The following is a 14,030-nucleotide window of genomic DNA, read 5'->3' on the forward strand; positions in this document are numbered from 1 at the left end:
CCTAACTTTATACTGAAAGAAATTAGAAAAAGAACAAACAAAACCCAAAGTTAATAGAAGGAAATAAAAAGTTCAGAGTAGAAATTAATGAGAAACTAAAAAATCAATATAAAAGATTAATGAAAGTAAAGAGCTGGTTATTGAAAAGATAAACAAAATTGATAAATCTACAGGTAGACTCATCCAGAAAGAAAAAAGATAGGACCCAAATAAATAAAATCAAAGATGAAAAAGAAGTTACAACGGATATACAAAAATACAAAGGATCTTAAAAGATTACTATGAACAATTTTATGTCAATAAAATGGAGAACCTAGAAGAAATGGATAAATTCCTAGACAGAATCAGGAAGAAACACAAAATATGAACAGACTAATTACCAGTAATGAAATTGAATCAGTATTCAAATATTCCCAACAAACAAAAGTCTGGGAAAACACAGCTTCACAGACAAAATCTACCAAAAATTTAAAGAATTAAAGTTCTCCAACTATTCCAAAAAATGGAAAAGAAAGCTTACAAATTCATTCTTTGAAGCTAGCATCACCCTGATACCAAAATCGGAAAAGGACACCACAAAAAAGAAAATTACAGGCCAATATCACTGATGAACATAAATGTAAAAATCCTCACCAAAATATTAGCAAACCAAATTCAACAATACATTAAAAGCATCACACACCATGATCGAGTAAGGTTTATCCCAGCGATGCAATGATGGCTTGATATCTACAAGTCTCAATCAATGTGATATGCCATATTAACAAACTGAAGAATAACAATCATATGATCATTTCAATAGATGCAGAAAAAGCTTTTGACAAAATTCAACATCCATTTTATATTTATTATATATAGAATCCATGTGTCATAAAAATATGAAAGCTTGCTATTTGCAATAACATGGATGGATCTAGAGCACATTATGCTAAGTGAATTAAGTTAGACAGAAAGAAAAATACAGTATGATTTCACTTATGTGGGATCTAAAGAACAAAACAAATGAACAAACAGCAAAATTGGAACAAAGTCTAGATACAGAGAACTAACAGGTGGTTGCCAGATGAAAGGCGGTGGTGGGAGGAGGATTGAAGTAGGTGAGGGGAATCAAGACGTAGAAACTTCCAGTTATGGAGTAAGTGAGTCATGGGAGTGAAATGTACAGTGTGAGAAATGTAATCTATAATAATGTAACATCTTTGTATGGTGACAGATGGTATCTAGATTTATAGTGATGATCCTTTTGTAACATACAGAAATATCAAATCACTCTTTTGTGAACTAACATAGTGTTTTAGGTAAATTATACTTCAAAACACAAACCAATAAAAAACATAAGTAAGACTAGGGATAGAATGTACAAAATGATAAATATAATTAACACTTGTATGTTATATATGAAAGGTGTAAAGAGTATAAACCCTTGGAGTTCTTATCACAAGGAAATTTTTTTCTCTTTATTTTCTATCTATATGAGATGATATATGTTCACTAAACTTATTGTGATAATAATTTCATAATGTATATGTCAAGATTTTATGTTGTACACCTTAAACTTATACAGTACTATATGTCAATTACATCTCAATAAAACCAGAAAATTAAAAAAATAGAAATGAAGAATTGTCTTTAATAGCAAATTTTCATTTCATCATTATTTTCTTGGCATATGTAGTCTACACTTATATGTGTTAATTTAAATATGATTTCAGAAGAGATTTCAGAAAGATTTCAGAAAATTTATCATTCTTATGAAGGAATAGAGGCATTAAAACTATGTAAAAAAGGAAATGAAAATTTCTACTGTATCTGCCAGGTACATTCGACAGTTATCTTGGTCTGCTCCACATCTATTTTCCATCCTTCTCTACTCTGCTCTCTTTTGCAAGAGTCTGATACTTGCAAACTCCATTTCCCCAAATCCCTTACCAACTGTCTTTCCATTATCTTTGAGAAATAAGATGTGCTGGTGTAAAATTGGAAAGAATAAACATTAAGGAAGCCACAATATTATTCCTTAACTCACCCTCCTTATCTATTTTAGATAAGGATTCTTGAGTGTGGAATCTGTATGGTCACATAGAGCATCACGCTCAGAAGTATTTCATGTTTGCTTAATATTGTGCTATTGTCATCTTGAAGTTCAAAACAAGTTTACCTTTGAACTTGTGTTTTGTGAGTGAAGTCCAATGGGACAATGGAGCATGCATGTGAGCAGAGGGGATAAGTGTAATATGTGTGTCCACCACTCCTAGCCATCTCATTCACATATACTGTCTGTGATGCTCCATGAGCACAGAAGTCATTTGAACTCACAATGGACTGGAAGTCAGCAAGACTCAACATAAGTATGAGACATGCATGTGTGGAAGCCACCACTTCCACAGGGCATTGGTAGAATGTACATGTATCAAGAAGTAAATAAAGACAATTGTTTATTTTCTGGTGATTCCATTGCTCTGATAACAAAATACCTATGCTTGTATGAGCTGCAAAATATAAGTTGTATAATTCTGGTGATTCCATATGCACCTGATTCTTAAACAATACTTGAAAATCTAATCGAGGTATAACTTACAATCTGCTCTCCATCCATATACACGGTTCCTCTATCCACAGTACCGATTCCATGGATTCAATCAACCGCAGGTCTTGTGGTACTGTAGTATTTACTATTAAAAAACATCCGAGTGTAAGTGGACCCACATAATTCAAATCCTTTCTGTCCATGGTGAACTGTACACATTAAATACTTATGTTTGCACTGCACTGCATAGTATGAAAATGAATGGTAAAGCTTATACTGACAACTTATTTTAATTTTTCTTAAAAGAGAAAATGAAAAACCATGGCAAATAAGCAGAGATACCACAGAAGAAAGAAAAGAGCTTTGCAATTTATATCTGTAATGGCAGTTCTTTTCCTATAGTTTGAATAAAATGCCCACATTTTCATTTCGTACTGGGCCTACAAATTTTGTAGCTGTCTTTATTCAGGTAATTCCTCAGGCATTGACTATATCTCTTCTGTGGTCCCACTTCTTACAAAACAACCCTTTCCTTGTTTCCAACTCCTTCAGGGATGCTCTACATCCAAAGTGTCACCTGGCACAACAAGGCCTTTTGGATGACTTCTGAGGTGGTCATCTTATAAGATTCCATCCTCTACCAGGACCAGGCCCTGAGTTATAACTTCACCTCATGAAACCAATCATTACCTATCCCTCGAGCTTAGGGTACAAACTATCACAACTAAACTCACGGCTTAAGTTTGGAATGAAAGGCAGGTTTCCAGAGGAAAAGTGAGTTACCATTTGCCAAAAAAATAAGTGTATTGTAGTAATATCAGCCATATCTCCTAGATCATGAAATGAATGCAAAAAGGAAAATGATCTGTTCTTTGTTCAAAAGGTGAAAGAACACCAGACACATAAACTGGTCTCAATAGATGCCAGAAAAAGAAATATGTGCAACACAGAAGCCCTGTCCTGTAATTTCTGAAAACACTGCTGCTGAAGGTCAGGTGAAAAAGAAGTCCAGAAAGAAACAGGGAACTACTCTGGTAAGAGGTTTTACTGTGAAATTAAGACTGTGCAAAGACTGTATTATCATAATTTACTTTTGTTATTCCTGAACGCTCCTTCAGTGAGATCTTAAAAACTACCAACTTTGCACCCAACACCAAAGGTATTAGTGTGGAATGATAAGGGAATTTCCGAGGGATCCCAAGACCCTTCCCTGAACCCAGTCTGGTTGCTGCAGAGGACATTTGTGTCTAAGTAAGTGGTTTCACAGTGAGTTGGCAGCAACCATGGCCATGGAAAAACATTGTGAGAAGAAATCCACACCAACACATTTGAGGGTCAGTTCCTAAATATCCTTGAGGGAAATAGCTGGAATACTCTCAGAAGTAGCTGGGTGTCACTTTGAGGGGAATCCTCTCTACCAATGAAGCTAATTGAACTCACTGTCAGTGTCATTTGAGTTACAACCACCCAAAGCATAATAGCCTGGCACAGCATAGCAGCTAATTAAATGTTAGTCACATACCCATTTCTAAAACAGTGAACTATGCTATTTACGTATACCTTAAGAACTGGTTGCGGTGCTGTTACTGACAGAGTGATATTTTGTATTATCACCCTTTGAATCAACAAAATATCTGTAGAGAAATACACTATCCTTTGCACTGACAATAGGCATGTTTTTTACATAATTTAATTATTTCTATATTTGAAAGTGTTTTCACATTCATTATCTCATATAATCTTCACAACAATATGGAAAATTAGGTAGAACTGGCAGTAATAGCCTCACTTTGTAGTTCAAGAAACAGGTCTAAAGAAGATAATGTAACATATTACAGGTAACGAGAAAAATTGGGGCTGGACAAGAATCTGTATAGAATAATTCTTCCAGTGCTATGAAGTATATTTCCAATTTAGATTAAGAAGGCCTCAAGTAAACCTAGTACCATAAAATGGGATATTAGAGAATGATCATCAACTTCATTTTAAGTACTATCCTTTGTTGCGAAAAGTATCCTGTTTTGTTGTAAATGTGTTCTAAGTATCAGACACAGAAAAAATGGTAAACCAAAAATAAAAGGAATTTAAACATGGTTGAAAGATGGAGTTAACAACAACAATAACAAAAGACATTTAAACATACTACAACATTTATCTTAGTTTGCATTCCGTAGAAGCAGAATCTGAAATAAGATAGTTTTTGCAAGTTATTTATTGAGGGAGTGAGGAAAGTAAGCTAATCTACAGGAAAAGCCAAGCAAAGAAGTGACTTTAAGAGAAACCTAGTGTCAGTCTGATGCCAGGTAGACTTTAGGAGTGAGAATTATGAAACAACGGTTGTCTCTCTAAGAGGGAAGATAGCAGACCCATTATACCTTATGTCTCTGCAGGTAAGGTGGTGCTCAGAAGGTGGTGCAGGTGTCAGATGTTAGCAGCCAACATCCATGCCTGGAGGATGGGTGTATCAGCAATAAAGGGAACTGAGAGGATCCTCAACAGCTTCAATATTTCAGATGTTTTTGATCTGTGAAAAATTCATTTAATGGAAGTTGTAGTAGAGACTCCTACTTTTATATTTAAACAATAGCATCTCTGTGCTGAATTTTCAAGCATTACAGAACAGTATTATAATGTAAGAATTAGTATTGCACAGAATCCATTGGAGAAATAAGGATATGATTTTTAAATATTTTAAGGACATTTAAGAATCATCTTCTTAATTTGTGATTTTTTTTGAAACTCAGCTTCATTCCACATAAAAATATAAAATATAAGATTCAAAGCATAGCTAGTTGAACATGTTTGGTGTAATCAAGTGAAATCATCTTTATTATTCAGTTTCTGAGAAATATTTGGGTAGTATTTTCAAAGTATGTGCAGAAGACTATATTTATAATCAAGGCTTAAAAATAATTAAAGAAACAATTTTTAAAAATTTATGAAGAGTCAGTTATTTAATTGGTATTATTCAGAAAACACTATTCATTTTAAGAATGAATCAAGAAGTGAGGATCAAGAAATGTGTTATTATTCTATTATATTCCCCTATCTAAACTAAACATAAAATAAATGGGAAACATCATAGAAATGTTATCATAGAGATTATTAAGCACATAAAAAACCTGCCAAACAATTCATTTACTAATTAAATTCAAAGATCATAAACAAAGAGTCTCATACCAGCTTTTCTTTTTAAAAATCTGACAATTAAAGGAAGTATGCACTGGACTTAATATATTCCAAAAATGAATTCTGATTTTTTTAGAAGCAGTGGAAAAAAATCCCACAGTTTCTACTTAAAGAGATGGGAAGTATTTTAGAGATAAAGAAAATTGCTGATTACTGAGAATCTTTCATTATTCATGACACATTCAACTAATAATCAGCGGCAATATGCAGTATGCCAGGCACTTTGCTAGGCTTAGGTGTTCACAAATGACAATATAAACAAAAAGCTCTGCCCTTGAAGGACTTATATTTTCTGTGTGGAAAAACAAAAAAACTATGTAAGTAAATAAAATATGCTAGATGGTGATAAAAGCACGAAGGAAAAAAAAAACAAAAAGAGAAGTATAGAGTGTGGAGAGAAGAAAGATACAATTGTTGTAGGGTGGCCAGGGACAACTTTACTGAAAAGGTGACACAAGTAATTCCCTGAAGAAGTTTAGACAACAAGTCATACATCTCTGTGGAATAACAAGATGATTTCCGAGCACAGGGAACAACAAAATACAAAGACCCTGAGGTAGAATCATGCCTACCATGTTCTAAGAGCAGAAGGAAGCCGGTGTGGCTGAGCTGAGTGGGCAGAGGGAGAGCAGGAAGGCTGCTTGCAGAGAGTAAAGGGGAGGGCATTGAAGGACATTGTAAAGACTCTGTCTTTAATTAAGAAAAGCAGCTATTGGAGGGTTTTGAACAGGAGATTAATAAGATCAGACCTATGTTTTAGCATGATTACTCTGGCTGCTAAGTGGAGAACAGCAGCAAAATTGTAAGACCAACCAGTCAGAAGGTGCTAGTAATAATCTAGTCAAGAAAGTGGACTATAGCAGTAGAGATGGTAAGCAGTGGTCTGATTCTGAATATAGTTTTAAACAAGTGTCAACAGAATTTGCTACTATTATTGGAGTATAAGAAAAAGAGAGGAGTCAAGAAAGACTCCCAGGTTTTGACCTGAGTAACCAGAAAACTGGAATCACCATTTACTGACTTAGAGGCCATAGGATGAACAGGTTTCATGGGAGTGGAGAACATGAGTTTCATTTTGGATGTAGTAGGTCTGAGATGCATATTAGAAATTCAGATAGAGTTATCAAACTGGTAGTTGGATATTTAAATCTGGAATTCAGAATTTCATTCAGTAACATTCTTTCTATTAAGTTCTATTCAACAATAGTTCTCCCTTTGTGGCATCTATAAAAGCCAATTCCTTAATACTGAGCTATAATTCTGCAAAACCATTTCTTGAGGAATCTATAACATTATGATCTAGGAGTATCGTTTTTGGTGACACGATTGAAAATATAGAAAAAGTACAACTCTGGCAGGGTCAATTCATATCAAGGATCTTCCAGACTTTTTAACCATTTAATTGTGAGATAAAACAGAAAATAGCACCAGTAGTAAGATAGTGTGGGTTCAAAGGCCTTTATGCTTTCAATGTCTTAAATTGAGAAAATTTTTTTCTTAAATATGTGAGAATAATGTTTTCTTTGTATATGGAGAGCTGTGTGCAGTATATTGCTGGTTAAAACAGGTTATACAATATTGTTTCTGGCACTATATTTTGTTAAAAAACATATTATGAATATGTGTGTGTTTACTAGGAAGATTAACTAATCTTTTCCTATTATCTTAGAATTGTGTGAATTTGAAGAATTATCCCAAAGCTGGGAGAGCAAAAGTTATTTAACTGCCTTTTCAAGGAGACCAGCTGAACAATGTTATGAGACACATCCCTCCAGCATTTGCTATAAGGCTGCCATCTACCATCACTTTACCACCCCTAGTTGCCTATATAAACAAAAAGTTGGAAATCTGAGAGTCACCATGACCTTCTAATGAGTTGTGAGGAGGGCTCCAAGAGATTACTCATAGAGTACACAGAACCCTGCCAGGAAAAGTGACTGTCAGGTCATTACCAGGGTGAAGTCTGCTTTTGACTTTGAACTTGCTGCTCTGTCCTCTGAAAAAGAGAAAAGCAGCAAGCAGCAAGCAGCCACCCAGCCTGGTAGATCAATTCAGCTGTGGTGCAGCTAGAAGCCGGCCTGACACTCACAGCTGGGCCTTGGTGTCCTCTGTTGAACTCAAGTAATATCACAGAACATCAATATCACACCAGGCTACTCTGTAATCGTGATGGAAAAAGAGAAGAGTAAGACCACTTCATAGTTGTATCTGAATACAGAGGAAACATGAGCATTGTTCAAACCACAGAAATGACCAAACGTCACTTTACCTTGGCTAATATGAAGGAGAGCTGCTTCTTTACCAGTTACAGCATTAACATTCTAGTCTCCCCTTCTAGATAAGATTTGTTAAGGTACCGAATCTTAGGATTACATCTTTTTTGCTGACAGCATATAATATAGAGCAAAGCCCTACTTTTTAAACCCTCCACGAAATCACCTGACAGTTGCCCAAATACAATAAGCCCTGCATAATACATTCTCACCTAGACTCCCGCAATTCCCTGGGGTGTACATTTTCCCTTGTTATCATGAACAATAAACCAACTTGTTCAATTACAGGTATATCCCTGGTTGTCTTTGTCTGGAGAGCATGGATAACTCTTAAGCATATGTGAATTAACAAAAAGAAATATGGAGACAGATGGTAAAAACAAAGGGGGAACAATGAGGCATTCTTTACTCCTCTGATTTAGCAAAGATGCTTTAGTTTCTTAGAGCAAATGGAAAGGTATCCTGGCTCTGTCTACTTTGCCAATATCTGAGCCAAGTGGGCTTATTATGGAGCCAAAGAAGCCTAGAAGTTACAGAGAGTAAATTATAACAGCAGAAGAGGTTTGAGGGAAGTCAATACAATGTACCTCTCAACTTAAGGGAATTGGGTGGTGAGAACGTTTCTCAAAAATTGACATAAAAGCCCCATGAGAGAGTCAAAAGCTAGACACATAGAGGGCATCAAAAGTAAAGGCAGAATGTGATAGAAAGAGTAAGCAGAAGACTTTTCCTATATTCTTCCATATTTTTTTAGAGTCCTTGCCATTCTAGAGGAAAATCAGGAGTCAAAGAATGCAGAAAAGTAAGTAGAATGAAAAGCTAGACCTACCTTCTATCCAAATACAGATTCCTTGTGTCAAAATCTAATCATAAGCTTACAGAACAGGAAAAGCATTCGAACAGTTAAGAGACTGAGATCTTACCAATTGACTAGTGAACTGGAGTTCACTTAGGTGACTAGAAAGCAGAGACATCTGCCCAAAATATTGCTAAAGACCAGAAAGGAGTATTCAGTACAGCATAAGTGAAAAGTGAAGGCAGGGGTAGAAGAAAAACCAACACTTATGTTTCTACCTCACTCAGTTGAGACTGTTTAATAAATTAGTACTAGAGAATAGAAAAATTCAGGAAGAACACTCTTTGAAATAAATCACAGCAAGATCTTTCTTGACCCACATCCTAGAGTAATGCAAATAAAAACAAAAATAAACAAGTGGGACTTAATGAAATTTAAAAGTTTTTGCCCTCCAAAAGAACCTATAAACAAGATGAAAAGACAACCCTCAGAATGGGAGAAAATATTTGCAAACGAATCAACAGACAAAGGATTAATCTCCAAAATATATAAACAGTTCATGCAGCTCAATATCAAAAAAACAAACAACCCAATCAAAAAAAAATGGGCAGCAGACCTAAATAGATATTTCTCCAAAGAAGACATAGATGGCCAAGAGGCACATGAAAAAGCTGCTCAACATCACTAATTATTAGAGAAATGCAAATCAAAACTACAATGAGGTATCACCTCCCATCTGTTAGAATGGATGTCATCAGAAAATCTACAAAATATAATTGCTGGGGTGGGTGTGGAGAAAAGGGAACCCTCTTGCACTGTTGGTGGGAGTAAAAATTGATACAGCCACTATGGAGAACAGTATGGAGGTTCCTTAAAAAACTAAAAATAGAGTTACCATATGACCCAGCAATCCCACTCCTGGGTCTATACCCAGAGAAAACCGTAATTTAAAAAGACACATGCACCCCAATGTTCACTGCAGCACCGTTTACAATAGCCAGGTCATGGAAGCAACCTAAAGTCAGAGAAAGAAAAACAAATATCATATATTAACTCATATATGCAGAATCTAGAAAAATGGTACAAATCAACCGGTTTGCAAGCAGAAATAGATACAGATTTAGAGAACAAACATAAGGACACAAATGGAGGAAAGCAGGGGGGCTTGGGGTGGGATGAATTGGGAGATTGTGATTGCCACATACACCTTACTAAAAAAAAAAATCAATTTGTACACTTTAAATATATGCAGTTTATTGCATGTCAATTATATCTCAATAAAACTCTTTTCAAAAAGAAAAAAATAGAAAAATTCTAAGAGATTAGCAAATGGTTAAAAAGCTGAAAAAAAAAATTAATTCATCCAAAATAAAATAAAGTGTTTCTCTGTGGAGGATATTGTCAAATAATGAGAAAACAAGCCACGGATCAGGAGAACATTTGCAAAAGATACATCTATAAAGGGCTGTTATCAAAAATATGCAAAGGACTCTAAAAACTCAGCAGTAAGGAAACAAACTACCCAATTAAGAAAAAGGCAAAAGACCTGAATAGACACCTCACCAAAGAAGACATATAGATGACAAATAAACATATGAAAAGATGCCCCACATCATATATCATGAGGGAAATGCAAATTATAACAATGAGTTACTACTACATACCTATTAGAATAGTCATTATTCAGAATAGTAACAACATCAAATGCTGAGGAAGGATGTTGAGCTACAGGAATTCTCATTTATTGCTGGTAGAAATGCGAAATGCTACAACCACTTTGGAAGACATTTTGGCAGTTTTTACAAAACTAAAGAGACTCTTATCATATGACCCAGCAATCACACCATTTGGTATTTATTCAAACGAACTGAAAACTTAGGTCCACACAAAAATCTGCATACAGATGTTCATAGCATCTTTATTCTAATTGCCAAAATTTGAAAGCAACCAAGATGTCCCTCAGTAGGTGAATAGATAAACTGTGGTACGTTTAGACAACTTCAGCACTAAAAAGAAATGAGATGTAAAATCATGAACAAAAAATGAGGGAATATTAAATGCATATAACTAAGTGAAAGAAACCAATCTGAAAAGGCTCCATACTGTATGATTCTACGACATTCTGGAGAAGTCGGAAAAATATGAGTAGATGTCAGAGGTTAAGGAGTAGGGAGGGATGAATAGTTGGAGCACAAAGGATTTTTAGGGCAGGGAAAATATTCCAGCTGATACTATAATGGTGGATACTTGTCATTGTTCATTTGTCAAAGCTCAAAGAATATACAATACCAAAGTTCTTACGTAAACTATGGACTTCAAGTGATAGTAATGTCAAGGTACATTCATCAATTGTAACAAACATACGACATACACACTGGAGGGAGATGGTGATGGTGGAGGAGGCTATGCATGTGTGGTTGTAGGGGGGATAGGGCAACTCTCCATATTTTCTGCTCAATTTTGCTGTGAACCTAAAACTTCTCTAAAAAGTAAAGTCCATTTAAAAGCTTTTAAAAAGTAGTGTCTCTACAACTGCTCTTGGAGAAGCCATACAAGTATCATTTGTTTACTTTGTATTTGCATTAAACTTCATGTCCCTTGATATGAGAAAATTTTTATTTCACACATGTGCTGCCTCAACAATATCTAGCATAATAACTTGAACAGAGGTGATTCTTTAACTTTTTAATGAACAAAAATATTCGTTCTGAAAACTAAACCTATCTTAAGTAAATAGCCTAATGAATTTTCTGAAACTGAACACACCTGTGTAATCAATATCCAACTCAGCACCACAGAACCATTCCCCTTGCCATCTTCCAGGCACTAACATCCCCAGAATAACAACTATCCGACTTATAATAGCATCACACGGCTTTGCCTTTTCATTACTTCATATGAGTGGAATAATCCAATATGTACTCTTTCGTGTCTGGCTCTTTTTCTTCAACATTATGAATTACATGAGTTGCATGGAATTGTATTCCAATCACTATCATATTGCTGTATGGTGTTTCATTTATTTGTTCCACTGTGGATGGACACTTGGGTAGTCTTTAGCTTTGTTTTGTATTTTTGGCAATTGCAAAATTAACAAATATTAACATTAATTTCTGTTGGGTAATACTAATACCTAGGAGTAAAGTTTTATTTCATAAGGTAAGCACATTTGGCTTTAGTATATAGAGATATTTTTCCAAAGTTGTTATAGCAATTTACATATCAATAGTGTATGATAGTTCCTCTTGTTCCAGATCTTCACTAACACTTCGTATTTTTCTGGGATTTTTCCATTTAACCCAAATGATAAAGTTTATTGGCGTATATATTTCATGCTATCTGCTTTTATCTTTCCAATGTTTGTACAATCTGGAGAAGCAGACTTTTTCACATTCCATGTTAGTAATTTATGAGCCCACTCATTTTTTTTCCTCAGTGATTATTACCCATATTTATCCATACCTTTACTATCCATATCTAAGAACGAACTTTGGAATTTGTTGATTTTATTTCATGTAGTTTTGCTCTAATCTTCATTATTTCCATCATTCTATTTTATGTGTTTGATGTATGACTCTTTCCTAAGCTTCTTGACATAGAGTTTTAAGTTACTGTTTTTCAGAGTTTTTCCCTTTATCATTTATACATTTCCTTCTAAGCACTTCATATCAATAGTATGTTTTTGTAATGATATCTTAATTATGATTCAGTTCAAAATATTTTCTATGACAGACTTTAGTTATAAGGACATAGAAATGTTAAAAAATAAAAGTGTCTTTAACTGTGAAGGCTTTGCTATTTTACTCCACTTACAAGCTAACAAATTAGGCAGCCATATTTTCATGAATGCTGGCAGAAGACACACAATAATTGTGTCAGAATCAAAGAAGTATATTACACATAGCATAGCAAGAGGCAGAAACATCACGTGTGCACTGCTTCCACTTGACACACAAGTGCCACAGGAATGAATTTAAAAGGTCCAGGTGAACCGTGAACATGCAGTTAATTTGTATTGTAGCTGAGGAGTCACAAGTTTGGGAACCCAAATAAGCAATGAGCCTGACTGACCTTTGTCCCAGAGGAGGGAGGCAATATTTTTATCATGCTGCACAATAAAAGAAAAAAACAAACAAAAAGGCATGAAAACCTGCTTTCTGATTTGGAGGGAGACACTATCTACAAACTTGCAAGAAAATGTAGTCTGTAACAAAGGCTGTAGTTAATTCTGCTCCCAAGATGTGCAGAAATATGAGACATGAAGAATTATCTCCCGTCAGTAATTTATGCTTTTGTTTCTTCTTTGAACCGTGACAGCAGGCAGCATTTTTCTCATGACCACTGATATAGATTTACAAAGTGTAGACTAGAGTCAGTATTACCATCTTGACTTTGGCCCTGACTTTGAATCCCATAGACCTATTTTCTATGTATCTCTCAATGCAGCTGAGCATAAAATAGGAGAATCTAGGAGGGTGTTCTGTACATGACTAGGGTCACTGGGTTGGGAAAAGGGAATTTTTCCATCTGCATCTCTAGAAATAATTATTACTATGATTTCAGAAATTGTTTAATTGTTATGGAGACAATGGGACACAGAGCTATTTCAAAAGACAGCAAGTCAAAAAGAAGTATGTTAATCTGAGAATCATTCTAATAAATCTGGAAGTAAAAGTGGAAAAAAAAAGAGTTTCCTGAGACAATCAGTGCATAAAATATTTCCCTTCGACATATGATCTTTGGGTAAAGAAAAGCACTGTATTTTAAATTTCAGGAATAAAATATATAACATCTACCAAGATAAAACTTGAAAAAGGAAATTTGCTGTAGGATGCCATTTCCACTGTCTAAAACTCTGCCATGTTGAATATTAGAAAAAGGGTCGTCAAATGTAAAATATGTAGCTAGTGGGAAGTTGCTGCATAACACAGGGAGATCACCCAACTCCATGATGCTTGATGACTTAGAGGGCTGAGATAGGGAGAGTGGGAGGGAGTCGGGGGAGGGAGGGGATGTGGGGATATATGTATAAATATAGCTGATTCACTTTGTTGTACAGCAAAAACTGGAACAGTGCAAAGCAGTTATATTCCAATAAAGAGCTTAAAAAAAATGGTTGGGAAGAACTGGGTTAGACTTTGCATTTTATTTGGCACAATGTGGTTTTTAATGACTAATTAGTTGCAGTAGGGAGAACAAACATTCACATTCCTTATGTGTCCCTCACCAGAGCTAGATTTTTACA

This window comes from Hippopotamus amphibius, chromosome 9 (genome assembly GCF_030028045.1).
Source record: "Hippopotamus amphibius kiboko isolate mHipAmp2 chromosome 9, mHipAmp2.hap2, whole genome shotgun sequence".
In the NCBI taxonomy this organism is placed as follows: Eukaryota; Metazoa; Chordata; class Mammalia; order Artiodactyla; family Hippopotamidae; genus Hippopotamus; species Hippopotamus amphibius.